The sequence below is a fragment of the Lepus europaeus genome, chromosome 14 (genome assembly GCF_033115175.1).
Source record: "Lepus europaeus isolate LE1 chromosome 14, mLepTim1.pri, whole genome shotgun sequence".
Classification (NCBI taxonomy): Eukaryota; Metazoa; Chordata; class Mammalia; order Lagomorpha; family Leporidae; genus Lepus; species Lepus europaeus.
In genome coordinates, this window is record NC_084840.1 from 77436134 (window position 1) to 77456002 (window position 19869).

The 19869-nt window shown below is 41.1% G+C and overlaps 1 protein-coding gene and 1 pseudogene across 2 annotated transcripts in view; one reads left to right on the forward strand and one right to left on the reverse strand.

The window, feature by feature from the left end:
• LOC133773592 (aldo-keto reductase family 1 member C15-like) overlaps positions 1 to 19669 on the reverse strand; it is a 56555-nt gene extending 36886 nt beyond the window's left edge. The window contains exons 1-2 of one of the 2 annotated variants that reach the window (XM_062211020.1): positions 19587 to 19669; positions 8119 to 8221 (exon numbers count right to left, since the gene is read on the reverse strand). The gene's annotated coding sequence lies outside the window, so the exon portion shown is untranslated. Of the gene's footprint in view, positions 1 to 8118; positions 8222 to 19586 lie in introns of those variants that run through there. The other variant, XM_062211021.1, reaches the window with a different exon arrangement.
• LOC133773895 (N-acetylgalactosamine kinase-like) lies at positions 17315 to 18681 on the forward strand (annotated as a pseudogene).
• Positions 19670 to 19869: the final 200 nt, after the last annotated feature.

Here is a 19869-nt window from a genome sequence, read left to right on the forward strand (position 1 = left end):
AGTGAAATCCCAGTGGAAAGTATGGGCCATCAAAGAAGGAGGTATCTTTCTTTGAAGGGAGGAGAGAACTTCCACTTTGACTATGGCCTTGTCTAAATAAGATCAGAGTTGGCGAACTCAAGAGGCTTCCATAGCCTTGGCAGCTCATGACAAGAGCCTCGGGTGACTACTGACGTCAGAAATAAGAGTGTCAATTGTTAAATCAACAACAGGAGTCACTGTGCACTCCCCATGTAGGATCTCTGTCCTTAATGTGTTATACTACGTGAATAATGGCATAACTAGTATGCAAACAGTACTTTATACTTTGTGCTTCTGTGTGGATGCAAACTGTTGAAATCTTTACTTAGTATATACTAAATTGATCTTCTGTATATAGATAATTGAAAATGAATCTTGATGTGAATGGGATGGGAGAGGGAATGGGAGATAGGATAGTTGTGGGTGGGAGGGAGGTTATGGGGGGAAAAAGCCACTATAATCCAAAAGTTGTACTTTGGAAATGTATATTTAATAAATAAAAGTTAGAAAAAAGGAGTTAAAAATACTCTTCCCTGCACAGCTCTCATTTACGAATGAAGGTAAAATAAAGACTTTCTATAACAAATAGAAATCAAAAGAATTTGTCACCACTTGCTCAGTCTTACAAATGATTCTTAAGGATGTGCTGCACAGAGAAACACAGAAACACAGGCACAATTAATGGAAGAATATGAAAGCAGAAATCTAGTAAAATACAAAGGAAATCCAAAGCAAAAAATAAGAATATTTATGGAAAAAATGTCATAGCCAAGTCATTACTTATCAATAGTAACTTTGAATGTAAATGGCCTTAATTCAATTAAAAGATACAGGCTGGCTGAATGGATTAAAAAAGAAGACCATCTATTTTTTGCCTACAAGAAACACACTTCACCAAAAAAGATACACACAGACTGAAAGTGAAAGGATGGAAAAAGATATTCCACGCTAATGGAAAGCAAAAATGAGCAGGTTTAGTCATCCCAATATGAGAAAAAAATAGACTTTAATGATATAGCTAGTACTGAAACAGTATTTTTACACTTTGTGTTTATGTATGGGTGCAAACTGATGAAATCTTTACTTAGTATATACTGAATCGATCTTCTGTATATAAAGATAATTGAAATTGAAAAAAAAACCTTGGTGTTAAATTGGAAATTACATAGAAAACTAATCAATCTTTTTTTTTAACTTTTATTTAATGAATATAAATTTCCAGTGTACACCTTATGGATTACAATGGCTTCCCCCTCCCAGGCTAATCCTCCACCTTGCGGCGCCGGCACACCGGGTTCTAGTCCCGGTCAGAGCGCCGGATTCTACCCGGTTGCCCCTCTTCCAGGCCAGCTCTCTGCTATGGCCCGGGAGTGCAGTGGAGGATGGCCAAAGTCCTTGGGCCCTGCACCCGCATGGGAGAGCAGGAGAAGCACCTGGCTCCTGGCTTTGGATCAGCGCGATGCGCCGGCCGCAGCAGCCATTGGAGGGTGAACCAATGGCAAAAAGGAAGACCTTTCTCTCTGTCTCTCTCTCTCTCACTATCCACTCTGCCTGTCAAAAAAAAAAATCAATCTTTTTTTAAAAATACCATGCAGGATCTCTGTCATTATTGTGCTGTACACTGTTATTTAATGCTATAACTAGTACTCAAACAGTATTTTTTCACTTTGTGTTGCTATGTGAGGGCAAACTGTTGAAATCTTTATATATACTAAACTGATTTTCTGTATATAAAGAGAATTGAAAATGAATCTTGATGTGAATGGAAGGGGAGAGGGAGTGGGAAAGGGGAGGGTTGCGGGGGGGGGGGAGGGAAGTTATGGGGGGAAGCCATTGTAATCCATAAGCTGTACTTTGGAAATTTATATTCATTAAATTAAAAAAAAGAAAAAAAATAGACTTTAACACAAAAACTGTTAAAAGACCAGAAGAAGGGCACTATGTAATGATTAAAAAGATATGACTACAATAAACATATATGTGCCCAATGCCAGGGCACCTGGCTATTTAAAACAAATATTAATGAATCAAAAAGGAGACATAGACTCCAATACAAAAGTAATGGGAGATGTTAACACTCCACTTTCATCAACAGACAGAACTAGACAAAAAATCAACAACAACAAAACCAGAGTTTAATCTACATTAATATCAAATAGACCTAACTGACATCTACAGAACCTTTCATCCTTCAGTTGAAGAGTATGCATTCTTTTTAACAGTGCATGGAATTTTCTCCAGGATAGATCACATGCTAGGCCATAGAGCAAGCCTCAGAGAATTTTAAAAAACTGAAATCATACTATGTATCTTTTCTGAAAAAAATGGAATGAAGCTGGAATTTTTTAAAAAAAATTTATTTATTTGTTTGAAAGGCAGAGCTACAGAGGGAGAGACAGAGAGAGAGGTCTTCTGTCTGCTGGTTCTCTTTCCAGATGGAAGGCTTCACAATACCAGATTTCAAGACATACTAGAGGGCAATTATAATCAAAACAGCCAGGAAATGGCACAAACAGGAATATGAAAACCAATGGAACAGAACAAAAATCCAGAAATTAATCCATATCTACAACCAACTAATCTTTGACAAAGGAGCTAAACTCAATCCCTGGAGAGAGGACAGTCTCTTGAACAAATCATGCTGGGAAAATTGGATCTCTGCATGCAGAACTATGAAACAAGACCCCTACCTTATACCTTATACAAAAATTAACTCAAAATGGATCATAGATCTAAATCTATGACCTGATACCATTAAAATAACAGGTGAGAACATTGGGGAAGCATCTAATATGAGCATTGGTTCAAATCCTGACTGCTCCACTTCTGATCCAGCTCTCTGCTATGACCTGGGAAAGTAGTAGAAGATGGCCCAACTCCTTGGGCCCCTGAACGCATGTGGGAGACCCAGAAGAAGCTCCTGGATCCAGGCTTCAGATTGGCCCAGCTCCAGCTGTTGTGGCCATTTGGGGAATAAACAGCAGATGGAAGACTTTCTCTCTCTCTCTCTCTCTCTCTCTCTCTCTCTCTCTCTCTCTCTGTGTGTGTGTGTGTGTGTGTCTGCCTCTCCTTCTCTCTGTGTGTAACTCTGATTTTCAAATAAATCTATAAAAAAAAAGAATGATCTATACCTTCATGTTTATTGCAGCTCAAATCACAATAGCTAAGCTATTGAATCAACCTAGATGTCTATCAGCTGATGACTGGATAAAAAAAATTATGGCCTATATACACTATGAAATAGCATTCAGCTGTAAAAAATAATGAAATCCTATCATTTACAACATAATAGATGTAACTAGAAGCCACTATTCTTAGTAAAATAAGCCAATTCCAAAATGACAAATAACAAATATTTTCCCTGATCTGTGGTAACTAAAAATGGTAACAAAAAATGTGATGTATAATTATTTGCATTGCAATCTGCATAAAATTATTCCTGTACATAACCAGTTGAGGGAAAATGGCTTAAAGTCTAAATTAACCCAATTATTATCTTGTAACCACACGGAAATATTTAGATGCTACATTGTCAATGTTTGTATTTAATTGAAAGAAATTATCAATGACCAATTTGACAAAAAAAACTACTTCTGGGTGAAATTAAAAGTTTTCAAATCAATTATTGTTTATAGCTATATTCTGTATTCCCACTAAACTAGGGTCTTTTTGCTTTTTACGTGATGAATTTCTTATTTAGTGATGCATTATGCCTTTTTACTGCATTGTAATTTTAAAATGTATTATCTCAAAAGCTAAACAAAACTCAAAAAGACTTGGGAGGTCTATGTTATGTCATGATTTTAAGGAATCTTATTTCAACCAGATATTTTGGATTTTGAGCTTTCTTGGCATTCTTGACAGGCATTCAAAAAATCAAAGTTTCAAACAATCTGGTCTCTAAAATTTCCAGTAAATCCTGGACTTTGGTTTTTCCAGTTTGGGCCCAACTGAAAAAATCGAAGGACCTATGTCTCTCATCTTATAGAGACACCAACTAATCAGTCTATTTGGATTATATTAGAAGGACTGTCAAGATGTGAAGTGGTACCAGACTTTAAGTTTCTATAATGGAAAATGCTATTAATACAAATGTTTGAGAATTAAAAAATCTAATGATCTTGTGTTACTAGACATGATAGTTATCTTAATGAGAAAGCCCCAGAGGCCTAAAGGGTTAAATACTTGTAAAATCCTACAGATGCTTTCAAAAATACTGTGAAGTAAGCAAGTGCCTCTTGTTGGTTGATGAGTTTATAATTTTAAACATGGCGACTTAAAGTCTTTTGTCATCCATAGTTATATATGATGTGCTGCTCATAAAACTAAAGCGTTCTTGGTTCTGTGTTTAGCTGTCCTCCTATAGGTTCCTATGGACTTTTTCCAGCCACTTTTATTGTATTCAGTACTTTGGGATGGCTCTGTAAACAGATGAAGCCAATAATGTATTAACAGTACCAACTGAGAGAAAGTATGGTTAACTGAGGTTACTAAAAACAAAAAGCAATTCAAATCAATTGGCAATCTACAAAAAGAGTTAAAGATTTTAAAAGCTATTATTATAATTGCTATATTGGTCTATTATGCTATATTATATGTGTATACATATTGTATGTCCACATGGGGAAATTTTATTAAGAGTTTTATTTTAAATGGCTTATAGATAAGATATAGATAGCTAGATTTACTTCGCCATCAGCAAAGTAAACAGTAAGTAGAAAAAAACCTCCCTTTCAGACCAAAGGGAAAGAAAGTTTTAAAGTGAGAATATAATTTTCCTCATGGGCATTGTCTACCTTAGAAAAACTACTACAGAACATGCCTGTGACTATAGACTTGTCGTTCAGGCCACCGAAGATTAGAGATGGGATACGGGCACTCCCTTGACTTGCATCCTCTGGTCTGCTTTAACACAAACCAGGAGGAAAAGAAAGCTTGGCATCAGAAGCAATGGGTGGCAGGCCTATTAATGGCTGATCTGCACAGTGATCTGCCCTCAAGGAGACCCAACAGGCCAGTCCACTGCAGTGGCTTTCAATGTGGTAAGCCTGGGCTTCAGCAGAAGTCAGCTTGTGAAGAGCCCTGGCAGCTCTGCCAAAAGTTGGATCACTGGAAATGGACCTGCCCTGGAGTCGAAGGATGCCCAGGTCAGAGCCACAGATCTTACTGGCTCTAAGCTGAAAAGCCCTTCACTCAGCCCAGCTTCCAATGTGACCACTGCAGCTGAGGGGACAGCCAAGTAGGGTCAGCAACATTGCAGGCAGACTGTAAATTTCTTGTTAGAGATGTCACCTGCCTTTACCTGGCCAGCTCTCCTCCCAGGCCAGCCAAGTAATGAAAGTCAACAGAGTGCCTTCCCCTAGGAGGTTCACACCTCCCTTAGGATATACCCCATGTGAAGAGATAGATAGGCCTGGGCCTCTGAATTTACAAGGCCTAAAGCCCACCAGATTATTATCAAGCCCCTTCTATCAGGTTCTATTTGCCTCTCAATCAGAAAACTTAATTGTAGCTTAGACAGCACCTTTCTTAGCACATCTAATAATGACTCTGTCCTTTGTTCTAGACCCTGTCTAGCACACTTGGGCCTCATTCCTTTGTAATCATAACCTCTACTCTACCACCAATGGCTCTACTCCCAACCTGTGTGTTCTGATGGTCCTCTTCCCCACTTAATGCTGTATAATTGTTCAAACCTGGTAAATGCCACTCTTAGGATCCTTGGTTACTATCCTCACTCTGTCTTTTATGACCTTGTCTAAATATGATCAGAGTCGGCAAACTTGGAAGGCTTCCATAGCCTTGGCAACTCATGACGACAGCCTAGGATGGTTACTGGCGCCATAAACTAGAGTGTCAGTTTGTTGGGTCAACAACAGGAGCCACTCTGCACTTGCTCCTCATGTGGGATCTCTGTCCTTAATGTGCTGTACATTTTGATGTAATGCTATAACTAGTACTCAAACAGTATGTTTCACTTTGTGTTTCTATGTGGGTGCAAACTGTTGAAATCTTTATACTAAATTGATCTTCTGTATATAAAGAGAATTGAAAATGAATCTTGATGCAAATGGAAGGGGAGAGGGAGCGGGAGAGGGGAGGGTTGCGGGTGGGAGGGAAGTTATGGGGTGGGGAGCCATTGTAATCCTTAAGCTGTACACTGGAAATTTATATTCATTAAATAAAAGTTAAAAAAAAAAAAGACTTGGGAGGAAAGTGGGAGGAAGATAAAGAATGTGTTCTTGGGCCGTTGCCGCAGCTCACTTGGTTAATCCTCCGCCTGAAGTGCTGGCATCCCATATGGGTGCCAGGTTCTAGTCCCGGTTGCTCCTCTTCCAGTCCAGCTCTCTGCTATGGCCCGGGAAGGCAGTGGAGGATGGCCCAGGTCCTTGGGCTCCTGCACTCATATGGGAGACCAGGAGGGAGCACCTGGCTCCTGGCTTCGGATTGGCATAGCTCCGGCCATAGAGGCCATTTGGGGAGTGAACCAAAGGAAGGAAGGCCTTTCTCTGTCTCTCTCCCTCACTGTCTAACTCTGTCAAATAAAAAAAAAAAAAGAGAGAGAGAATGTTGTTATGTTCTTAAACTTGTATCTACAAATCATTTTTAATTTGTTTATTTACAGACAGTGAGAGGCAGAGACAGAGATAAAGGACTTCCGTCTGCTGGTTCACTCCCCAAATGGCCACAATGGCCGGAGCTGTGCGGATCCGAAGCCAGGAGCCAGGAGCTTCTTCCAGGTCCCCCATGCAGGTGCAGGGGCCCGGGCCCAAGGACTTGGGCCATCTTCTACTGCTTTCCCAGGCCATAGCAGGGAGCTGGATGGGAAGAGGAGCAGCCAGGACTAGAACCAGTGCCCATATGGGATGCTGGTGCAGCAGGCAGAGGCCACAGCACTGGTCCCAATCATATTTAATTTGTTAGAAATTTAATAAAATAGAAATAAAAATGGAAAAAAAGGAAATAATACAATTCCTGTCTTACAAGGCTGTGTGGGTTAACTGCAGAAATCTATGGCTAGGGCTGGAAACATAGGAGGTGCTCAATAAATTAGCCTGGCTGTTAACAATAATAAAAATAAAAATAATTTTTGCTGCAAAAAAAAAAATGAAAACCAGGCATACTAGGAGTCTTCAAAAAGTTTGTACATTGACTAACAAGAGTGTCAAAATAAGCTTTTGATTCCAGTCCTCCCCAAACTTTTGAAATACTCTTTGAAGAATAAATGAAATTGGGCTCTGAGCATAGTCATATTGGCTAGTTTCAGCTATTTTTTGCTTTGACTTATACCCTATGATTCCCCAAACTCTCTCTAAATCCTTATTAAAAATTGCCACCAGGGTCAGCACTGTGGTCAGCACCTGTGGCTCCAACACCCAATGTGGGCACAGGTTTTTGTCCTGGCTGCTCCACTTCCAATACAGTTCCATGCTAGTGGCCTGGGAAAGTAGTGAAAAATGGCCAAAGGGCTTGGGCTCCTACACCCACATGTTAGACATGAAAGAAGCTCCTGGCTCCAGATTGGCCAAGCTCCAGCTGTTGCAGCCATTTGGGGAGTGAACCAGCAGATGGAAGACCTCTCTCTCTGTCTCTCCCTCTCTCTGTCTATAACTCTGCCTCTCAAGTAAATAAATAAATCTTTTAAAAAACTGTCTGCAAACTGTGATCTGCTGTGGGAAATTGAGAGATCAACATCACACTTGAAACCGAGCAGCAAAGTAGTGGTCTTCATTTGGAGATCAAATAATGAAAACAACAGGGAAGTACTGAGAAGGACATAGCTATGCCCAACTGAGTGATAAACCTACTGTCACAGAGAACACAGGAGCACACAGGCTGGCATGGTGACTCCAGGGGAAAAAAAAAAGCACAAGAGGCTGCTTTTCATCATGTGTAGACTTCAACCTTCATGAGTTCCAGACACAACCAAGGATATTTTGAGGATGTAGCATCAGTCAGGAATCAATCAGGAAAGAAGAAACCATGCTGGTTATTTAGACAGAGCATGTGTAATCAACTGGTCAGTGCTTCTGGGAAGCCAACCAAGTAGCAAGGAAGCAAACCAGAGACTAGTAAAAACAGGAAGTTGCTACTTACCTAGGCTAGAGAAACTAAGACAGGATTTGATTCCGGAGCACAGAGCCAGGAGTCCCCCCAGCAGAAGTTACAACCGTGGGGCCCTGATGGATGGGAACCATACCTAGTGGAGAGATAGAAGGACTTGTTGCGTGCCTCTGAAAGCTGTTAAAATTAAAATGAAGTTACTTGTGGCAACCCTAAAAAAATAAAGCTGAAAGATTAGGAAGGAAGTGTTCTCATGCATGATTGCCTCTTAACAACTCTCAAAAAACTCTATTAGAACTACAAATTTGCATAAAACTGATAACACTGTATACAGAGAAGATTTCCATAAGGACTCTGTTCAATCTTGAACTGACACCACCCTTTTTATTAGTTCTTTTGGCAAAGGATTGCTTCAAAATATTTTTATGTAATCCTCACTTTGCCTTTTGAAACGTCCCTTTGTCTCATCATCTTTGAATACACTCCAAGTTTACTGTGGCACAGGTACTACCATGGCAATGATCTAATGCTCCCAAATACATTATTATTCTTTGAAGAGTCTTTCTCTGAATGTTACTTAAATTGGCACATCAGAAAAGAAAAGGAAAAATACCTCAACTAATTCCTCCATTTCTAATCTTTCATTGGTGTTCCCTAATGGCCAACTCCAGTTGGAAGCCAATAGACAGGTAGGCCAGGACTCAAGGCTAATGAGGACAGCCTTCCTGGACTACAGCAGAGCAGGAAAATGTGGAGGGAGGGCACTGAGCACAACAGATTAATGTTAATCAATCAGAACGTCATGCTGAGCATTGTAAATTGGATTTTAAGAAACTACAGCTTTCTTTGCAGTGCATGCTGATTGCACAGAAACATTGGATTATGTAAGCATCACAGTGTAAATTGAAGGGATTAACCAAAATAAAATGGGAGTTTAAACAATGCTCCTGCTGGCCTCAAAGCTCTCTTCCAGATCCCACCCAGGGCTGGATAATTTCTGAAATCATATAGAAGCTTCTTTGGCATTCACAAGATTTAAAACAGGCTAGGATTAGCATAGGTGGGGCTAGCCATCCAAACTAGAGTTCAGCTTAGCAAATATTTATTGAGTACCATCTTTTATGTACACAATACCATTCTTATCCTTCTTTGTTTCTGATTCAAGCCTGTGAGAACAAAGTTGAGTTCAGAATTCACTTTTGCAGAACTCTATCCTCAGATCTTTCCCTGGAACTGAAACAATAACAGGATTCTTTGAAGCAAAGACTTAGGAGTGATTATTGCTAGATGTTGAAGTTTCCAGTTCCAAGATAAACTGCTTCCCAAATGGTGGCCTAGAAGACCAAATAGAGGGTCTCCTATCTCTCTAGGTCCACGGATAATACCATGAAAAAAATCAGTAATTTGGGTATCAATGGTTCTACCATCTGTTTTTGTTGCCAAAAGAACCAAACAGATAGAATATCTGGCTTTTCTCAGATTGCATAGTTTGCCTAGTCTAGGATTTCACATTCTTCACTAATGCCTTCCTTAAGAATCCACACTATGGTAAGGTGGGTGTTGTAGTACAATACACTTCTTTCTTTTTTTTTAACTTTTATTTAATGAATATAAATTTCCAGTGTACAGCTTATGGATTACAATGCCTTCCCCCTCCCATAACTTCCCTCCCACCCGCAACCCTCCCCTCTCCCGCTCCCTCTCCCCTTCCATTTGCATCAAGATTCATTTTCAATTCTCTTTATATACAGAAGATCAATTTAGTATAAAGATTTCAACAGTTTGCACCCACATAGAAACACAAAGTGAAACATACTGTTTGAGTACTAGTTATAGCATTACATCAAAATGTACAGCACATTAAGGACAGAGATCCCACATGAGGAGCAAGTGCACAGTGGCTCCTGTTGTTGACCCAACAAACTGACACTCTAGTTTATGGCGCCAGTAACCATCCTAGGCTGTCGTCATGAGTTGCCAAGGCTATGGAAGCCTTCCAAGTTTGCCGACTCTGATCATATTTAGACAAGGTCATAAAAGACAGAGTGAGGATAGTAACCAAGGATCCTAAGAGTGGCATTTACCAGGTTTGAACAATTATACAGCATTAAGTGGGGAAGAGGACCATCAGAACACACAGGTTGGGAGTAGAGCCATTGGTGGTAGAGTAGAGGTTATGATTACAAAGGAATGAGGCCCAAGTGTGCTAGACAGGGTCTAGAACAAAGGACAGAGTCATTATTAGATGTGCTAAGAAAGGTGCTGTCTAAGCTACAATTAAGTTTTCTGATTGAGAGGCAAATAGAACCTGATAGAAGGGGCTTGATAATAATCTGGTGGGCTTTAGGCCTTGTAAATTCAGAGGCCCAGGCCTATCTATCTCTTCACATGGGGTATATCCTAAGGGAGGTGTGAACCTCCTAGGGGAAGGCACTCTGTTGACTTTCATTACTTGGCTGGCCTGGGAGGAGAGCTGGCCAGGTAAAGGCAGGTGACATCTCTAACAAGAAATTTACAGTCTGCCTGCAATGTTGCTGACCCTACTTGGCTGTCCCCTCAGCTGCAGTGGTCACTTTGGAAGCTGGGCTGAGTGAAGGGCTTTTCAGCTTAGAGCAAGTAAGATCTGTGGCTCTGACCTGGGCATCCTTCGACTCCAGGGCAGGTCCATTTCCAGTGATCCAACTCTTGGCAGAGCTGCCAGGGCTCTTCACAAGCTGACTTCTGCTGAAGCCCAGGCTTACCACATTGAAAGCCACTGCAGTGGACTGGCCTGTTGGGTCTCCTTGAGGGCAGATCACTGTGCAGATCAGCCATTAATAGGCCTGCCACCCATTGCTTCTGATGCCTAGCTTTCTTTTCCTCCTGGTTTGACAGTACACTTCTTTCGACAGCAGCATGCCATGTTGTAGTGCCAGTTCAAATTCCAACTACTCCACTTCTAAGCGACCTCCCTGCTAATGTGCCTGGGAAAGCAGTGGATGATGGCCTGAGTACTTGTCCCTCTGCCACACACATGGGAGACCTGACTGGAATTCCAAGCTCTTGGCTTCAGCCTGGCCCAGACCTGGATATTGCAGGTAGTGGGAGTGAACCAGCAGATGGAAGATTGTGTGTGCGTGTGTGTGTGTGTGTGCATTGCACTACCTTTCAAATAAAAGATAATAATGATCCACACCATGGATCTTGTGGAATGGAGACAAACCACAAAATGAAAGCACTCTGACTTCCGCTGCCCCTTTAATAACAAAGAGGTGACTGCCCTCAGCACCCTGTTTCCTCCTCTCCCAAACCTTGGTACTATATATTCACGAACTGTGGGAAGACAAAAGGTGCCTAAGTTCCAAGAAGTAGTTAGAAGTAATCAGAAGTTATTCAAGACTTAGAGAGATATCTTTACTGCTCCAAACTCCAGAGTGTACATCCCGACCAAGTATGGAATCTGTAGTGCAGCTCTGAATCTGGTTTTCCTGCTCCCAGGAAGGGTTAGATCAATCCAGGAGTAATAAAAACAATTATAACAATATTGAAAGTGCTGCGGTTTTGTGGGGGTTTCTTTGGTTTTTTGGTTTTTTGCAGATTTACTGAGGCATTATTGGCATAGGAAATTCACTGATGTTATATCAATAGATCTACTAGTGTTAGTAAATTTATAAAGTCCTACAATCATCTCCACAATCCCACTATGGAACAATTTTATCTCCCTCCAAAAGTTCCTTTGTTTCCCTCTGCAGACAATCACTCTTCCCAGTCCCAGATCTGAACAGCCTCTAACCACTTCTGCTTTCTATCTACAAAGTTTTGCCTGTTGTGTAAATTTGATAAAAACGGAGCCATGCAATATGTAGATTTTTATGCTTGGCTCTTCTTTGCTTGGAAAAATATTTTTGAGATTCATCCATGCTGCTGCATGTACCAATTATTTGTTCCTGTTATTGTTCAGAAGTATTCCAATGAATGGATTTACCACATTCTGTTTGACCATTTGATGGCCTTGGTTCTATCTTTGGCTATTATGAATAACACTCTTACAACAACATTTATGCATTAGCCTCTATATGAATGTAAGTTTTCATTTCTTTCAGGTGGATGTCTAGAATTAGAACTGCTGAGACCAGAACACGTATGTTTAACTTGTTAGGAGAAAGCTTCCCTATTGTCTTCCAAAGTGATTTATTACCATAACACATGCCCACTAGCAGTGTGTGATGGCCTCCCTGCCCAATCCCCAGGCCAGAAAGAGCCACCCTATCTTGCTTTGGCTTTTTTGCTTGCTTTTGCATTGTTGTCTGTACCCTTTGGTGTTTCTAGGTGGTAAGTCCTGCCAGCACCCAGACAAGTATAGACAGGAGACAAAAAGAAATCTCAGAATTTACTACCTAGGTAGCTCTTGGGTCTTGAGGACTAGCTCATCTGATATCCCATTCTCTTTTCTCAACCTTATCGAGCCCTCTAATGTGTTCAGGTATAATAAGCAGGGAAGAACATGGAAATCTAACAGTCTCCCATTTGGGGGACCAAAAGCAAGTGGTGTGCTTAATATGGGCAACTTGAATTACAATGCTTACATTTATATTCTAGCTCTGTCACTTGCTAGTTCACTAACCTGATTGGTAAAAAAAAAAATGAGAAGGGCTAAGTACCTCTATTTTATCCGTACTACCTAGCTCATTGTCAGACGTATAACGAACTCAACAAATATTTGACAGATTGATTAATATCATGTTGTCACATTTCTCTCAGTGATATTGCTTGGAAACTTCATAATCATCTTAAAATCTTAGACCACCGGTGCTTAAAAGACACTGATGATCATGCAGAATTAAAGCACTTTAAAATAATGTTAAGAATAGCTAACATTTATTGCATGTTTGATATGTTCCATGTGTCTTCATTAACAATGTACACATGCACACACTTAAGAGTACAGACATCTAAACTACAGATTGTAGTCCAGTCCTGGTTATGGAAGCACAAAGAAAAAAGAATTTAACTCTTCCAGAAGGAATTGGGAAAGGATTTGCAGGGGAGCTGACATTTGTGCTGGACTCAAGAAAATAAACAGGAATTCATAAGAGAATGAAGAAGGAGAATCTCAAATACAAGGGAGTATGAATGAAAATGCAAAAACGTTTGCAAGAACACCCCTAATGAGCTGACATTAGAATTGGGTTTACTTAGTTTAGAGTTGATCTTCTGTATATAAAGAAGACTTCTTGGAAAAGATCCCAGAGTCACAGGCAGTCAAAGTTAACAATTAGATTGCATCAAGTTGAAAGTTTCTATACTGCAAAAGAAACAGTCAGGAAAGTGAAGGGGCAACCGACAAAATGGGAGAAAATATTTGCCAATTATGCAACTGATAAATGATTAATAACCAGAATCTACAAGAGATCAAGAAACTCCACAACAACAAAACAAACAACCCACTTAAGAGATGTGCCAAGGACCTAAATAGACATTTTTCAAAAGAAGAAATCCAAACAGCCAACAGACACATGAATAAATGTTCAGGATCATTAGCCATCAGAGAAATACAAATCAAAACCACAAGGAGCTTTCACCTCACCCTGGTTAGAATGGTTTACATGCAGAAATCAATTAACAACAGATGCTGTCAAGGATGTGGGGGGAAAGGGACACTAATCCACTATTGGTAGGAATGCAACCAGTAAAGCCACTATGGAAGTCAGTTTGGAGATTCCTCAGGAACCTGAATATAACCCTACCACAGGATCCAGCCATCCCACTTCTCAGAATTTACCCAAGGGAAATTAAATTGGCAAATAAAAGAGCTATCTACACCTCAATGCTTATTGCAGTTCAATTCACAATAGCTAAGACCTGGAATCAACCTAAATGCCCATCAACAGAAGACTGGATAAAGAAATTATGGGATATGTACTCTATAGAATACTATACAGCAGTAAAAAAAAAAAAAACAAAACAAAACAAAACAAAACAATGAAATCTGGTCATTTACAACAAAATGGAGGAATCTGGAAAACATCATGCTGAGTCAAATAAGCCAGTCCCAAAGGGACAAATATCATGTGTTCTCCCTGATCTGTGACAACTAACTGAACACCTAAAAGGAAACCTGTTGAAGTGAAATGGATACCATGAGAAATAATGATTTGATCAGCCCTTATCCTGACTGTCGAGGAACAACTTATTACTTTATTCCTTTTAGTACTTTTTTGTTCTACTTAATGCCATTGGTTGAACCCTTTAATTAACACACAATTATTCTTAGGTGTTTAAATTTAACTGAAAAGTGATCCCTGTTAAAAATAAGAGTGGGAGGCCGGCGCCGTGGCTCAACAGGCTAATCCTCCGCCTTGCGGCGCTGGCACACCGGGTTATAGTCCCGGTCGGGGCACCGATCCTGTCCCGGTTGCCCCTCTTCCAGGCCAGCTCTCTGCTGTGGCCAGGGAGTGCAGTGGAGGATGGCCCAAGTGTTTGGGCTCTGCACCCCAGGGGAGACCAGGATAAGCACCTGGCTCCTGCCATCGGAACAGCGCGGTGCGCCAGCCTCAGCGCGCTACCGCGGCGGCCATTGGAGGGTGAACCAACGGCAAAAGGAAGACCTTTCTCTCTGTCTCTCTCTCTCTCTGTCCACTCTGCCTGTCAAAAAAAAAAAAAAAAATAAGAGTGGGAGGCCGGCACCGTGGCTCAATAGGCTAATCCTCCATCTTGCGGCGCTGGCACACCGGGTCCTAGGCCTGGTCGGGGCGCCGGATTCTATCACGGTTGCCCCTCTTCCAGGCCAGCTTTCTGCTGTGGCCCAGGAGTGCAGTGGAGGATGGCCCAAGTCCTTGGGCCCTGCACCCCATGGGAGACCAGGAGAAGCACCTGGCTCCTGCCTTCGGATCAGCGCGGTGCGCAGGCTGCACCGCACTGGCCGCAGCAGCCATTGGAGGGTGAACCAACGGCAAAGGAAGACCTTTCTCTCTGTCTCTCTCTCTCACTGTCCATTCTGCCTGTCAAAAATAAATAAATAAATAAGAGTGGGAATAAGAGAGGGAGGAGATGTACAGTTCAGCACATGCTCACTCAGACTTATCCCTAATGGTAGAACTAGAAATGTGCCATGGGACTCCAAATCCCATTAAGCTGGCATGTACTGACATCATCTTACTGGTTAAAGTGATCAGTTTCAGTTCATAATTGATCATAATGATAGGATTAAATGTCAAGGGATCACATAAATAAGACCAGTGTCTGCTAATGATAATTGATAGAATTAAAAAGGAGAGAACGACCCAACATAGGAAGCAGGATACACAGCAGACTCCTAGAATGGCAGATGTCCGAAACAGCACTCTAGCCTCAGAATCAGACCTTAAGGCATTTGATCTGGCTAAAAATCTCTTGAGAGTTTCTCAGGCATGGAAAGCCAAGACAGTCTGGCAAAAAAATGACCTAAATAAAAGATCTCTGGATGAGATCCCAGTGGAAAAGAAGGGTCATCAAAGGAGATACCTTTCTCTGAAGAGAGGAGAGAACTTCCACTTTGATTATAGTCTTGCCTAAATACGGTCGGAATTGGCGAACTCAAGAGGCTTCCATAGCCTTGGCAGCTCATGACAAGAGCCTCGGGTGACTACTGACATCAGAAATAAGAGTGTCAATTGTTAAATCAACAACAGGAGTCACTGTGCACTCCCCACGTAGGATCTCTGTCCTTAATGTGTTGTACTATGTGAATTAATGGTAAAACTAGTATTCAAACAGTACTTTATACTTTGTGTTTCTGTGTGGGTACAAACTGTTGAAATCTTTACTTAGTGTATATTAAGTTGATCTTCTGTATATAAAGATAATTAAAAATGAATCTTGGCTGGTGCCGTGGCTTAACAGGCTAATCCTCCGCCTTGTGGCGCCGGCACACCGGGTTCTAGTCCCGGTCGGGGCGCTGGATTCTATCCCAGTTGCCCCTCTTCCAGGCCAGCTCTCTGCTATGGCCCGGGAAGGCAGTGGAGGATGGCCCAAGTCCTTGGGCCCTGCACCCGCATGGGAGACCAGGAAAAGCACCTGGCTCCTGGCTTCAGATCAGTGCAATGCGCCGGCCACAGCGGCCACTAGAGGGTGAACCAACGGCAAAAAAAAAGGAAGACCTTTCTCTCTGTCTCTCTCTCTCACTATCCACTCTGCCTGTCAAAAAAAAAATGAATCTTAAGGAAGAATGGGATGGGAGAGGGAGTAGGAGATGGGATGGTTTGTGGGTGGGAGGGTTGTTATGGGGGGGAAAACCACTACAATCCAAAAATTGTACTTTTTTAATTTACATTTATTAAATAAAAATTTTCTAAAAATAATAAGTAGATAAATAAAAATTAAAAGTACGGGGTTAGGAGAAGGAGACACTATCAATCATGCAAGTGCATGGCATAGACTTAAACTATGGGTTACAGGTGTGCCCATCTTGACCAATAATCCGCTCTAAAAAGTTGTCAGTTTCCACATTGAAACTGTGGATCTCTCTCCTTTATACAAACACACACACACACACACACGCACACGCACAGTGACAATTAAATGTATGTGTCAGTTTGACTTGAATAAATGATATCCAGAGAGTTGGTAAAAAGCAGTTTCTGGATGTGTCAGTAAGAATGTTTCCTGAAAGATTAGCATTTGAATTCAGTCAACTGAGTTGAATTTGGAGTTGAAAGACTGATAAAAGAAGGTCACCCTTACCAATATGTGCAGGCATCATCTAATCTGTTGGAGTCCTCAGTAAAACAAAAAAGCAGATGGAGTCAGGCTTTTGGCACACAGCAGCTGAGATGTCACTTGGAACTCCCATATCAAATGCCTGCATTCAATTCCTGGCTCTGCTTCCAATTCTAGCTTCCTGCTAATGCACACCCTGGAAGACATCAGCGATGGCTCAAATAGTTGGGGTCCTACCACCCACATGGGAGTCCTGGATTGGGTTCCCCACTCAAGAATTCAGCCTGACTCAACTCCAGTCATTATGGGTATGGGAAGTTGCGAATTAGAGTGCATTTCTCTCTTTCTCTCCCTCTCTCTCTCTCGCTTGCTCACTCTAGCTCTAGCTCTATATCCCTCTGTGTGTGTGTGTGTTACTCTGTCTCTTTCTGTCTCTGTCTTCCAAATACTAAATAAGTTATTTTCAATTTTTTAAAGAAAAATACCAGAGATACCTTGTGATTGCTGTGCTTTGCCACTAGAAGCTGCAGAACAAAGAAAGATTTAGAGAAATATGACAACAGAAGGCCCTGCCGTGCATCTAATTCAGGTTGCAGAACATTCCAGATTGCTGAAACTGAAGGAGATGTTTAACTCTAAGTTTGGATCCTCTCTCAAATTTTATGTTCGCGCCCCAGGAAGAGTCAATATGATAGGAGAGCATATAGATTACTGTGGATATTCTGTAATTCCAATGGCTGTAGAATAGATATGTTAATAGCTGTGAATCCTGTGGGGGAAAAAATACACTCTCCAACTGGCCAACACAAATCCCTTCCGGACTTCAGTACTAGTTCTAATAACATTCAGACTGACAAAACCAAGCCTCTGTGGCACAACTATTTCCTATGTGGATTTAAAGGAATTCAGGAACACTTTGGTCCCAGTGACCTGCCTAGTAGATGGAAACATCCCGCCAAGTTCTGGCCTCTCCAGCTCCAGTGCCTTAGTTTATTGTGCTGGCTTGGTGCCATTCACAGTACAGGGAATGGACTCATCCAATGTGGAACTTGCAGAAATTTGTACTAAGAGCGAACATTCTATTGGCACTGAAGGAGGAGGCATGGACCAATCCATACCATTTCTTGCAGAAGAAAGAACTGTCAAGTTGATATAATGTAGTCCTTTGAGAGCAACTGATGTTAAAGTTCCTGGCGGAGCTGTGTTTGTGATCGCCAACAGCTGTGTGTAAATGAACAAAGCAGCAACTTCCCATTTCAATATCAGAGTAATGGAGTGTCAGTTCGCTGCAAAGCTCCTGGCTAAGCACAAAGGCTTGCAATGGAACAAAGTTCTGCGATTGGAGGAGATACAGGCCCAACTAGGGATTAGTCTGGAAGAATGCTGTCAGTCACAGAGGATGCCCTTCACTCTGACCCCCATAGCCCTGAGGTGATCTGCATGTATCTGGGTATTAGCCTCGATGAACTCCGAACCCAGATCCTGAGTCAAAACACTCAAGATGTGCCCATCTTCAGACACTACCAGCATGCAAAGCACGTATACAGTGGGGCTGCATGAGTGCTCCAGTTTAAGAAGATATGTGAAGAAGCTGGACCTGAAAGCATGGTCCAGCTGCTGGGAGAGTTAATGAACCAGGGCCACAGGAGCTGAGGGACATGTATGAGTGCAGCTGCCCTGAACTGGACTAGCTGGTGGACATCTGTGGGAAATTTGGTGCTCAAGGATTATGGCTTACTGGAGCAGGATGGGAAGGCTGCACAGTATCAATAAATAGCACCTGTTGACAAGCTGCCCAGCTTCCCGGCAAATGTGCATGAATCTCTTTACCAGGGGAGTGACGGAAGCTTTGCACCTAACAAACAGAGCTTGTTTGCTACCAAACCTGGATGTGGGGCTTTAGTTTACCTTGAAGCCTGAATAATGAAAAAAAAAAATCTCAGAAAACTATTTAGGAACTGGCAGGACTTCCTATGCCACAGTAAATTAATTCTCTTTCTCTTTCATATTATAATTTACAGTTGCTATTATCAAGATGTATTTACAAAGAGCTGAAAGCTCTCTATGCTTCATAATGATTATTTTTCCATCTTAAAATAGGATTTTTAAAAACTAATCAGAGCCAACGTTAGACGTAGTTTTTTAAGGGTGATTTAATGAGATTCTCAATGGAAAGATCTATTGAAAGTCAGCCCTCGACACAAGGGTTTGAAAAAAAAAGAAGAAAAAAAGGAAAAAAAAAAGAAAGATTTTAAAGATAAAGATAAAACACTCTAAATACATGGATTGGACTTGACTTCAATAAACATACTGCTACAATTTAAAAAAAGAAAAATACCAAAGCAAAATGGAGTATATTTATTATTTGTCTTCAAGTGTTCCATCTTTTCTTGAAAAAGTTTTTGAAAACTAGCTTTGTTGTTTTTACCCCTTTTGGAGTTTTGACTCTCAATAGAAAATCTTAAACATCTGTTTAATTAACTCATGATTACCTATCTTTTTTATTATTTATAGCAGATTTCCCCAAGAACAAAATATCTCAGCCTAGGTCTCATTAGGGATAATTTATCTCTTCCTCATTTTATAATTGCAACCAACCAGCATTCTCAGCTGCTTTTGGGAAAACAGCTTCCTCAGGAAATCCAAATAGAGTCTCCCTCTACTGCTCTGCCTAATTAATGTTTTAATTAGGGTCCCTTCTCAGCTAACACAGTGTGACCAAAGAGGGACTCAGTTAGAAACAGTTTAAATTTTGGAGTATTTTTCCCTCCCATCACTCCATGTAAACAATAGTTCCCACTGTTCAAGGTGGACAGAATCATTACCTATCACATCTTCTGGAATTTAACATGATCTTGACGAGCATAACAGCATACAGGATTGTAAACTTCCATCTGGCACAATCACATATTACAGATTACTAAAAAAAAAAAAACACTCCAGCTTTTGATCACTCCTAGGAAAGATTTTATTTGATTATTCATTCTGTTTTTATTAACTTTTATTTAATAAATATAAATTTCCAAGTACAGCTTTTGGATTACAGTGGATTTTCCCCCCATAACCTCCCTCCCACCCACAACCCTCCCATTTCCCACTCCCTCTCCC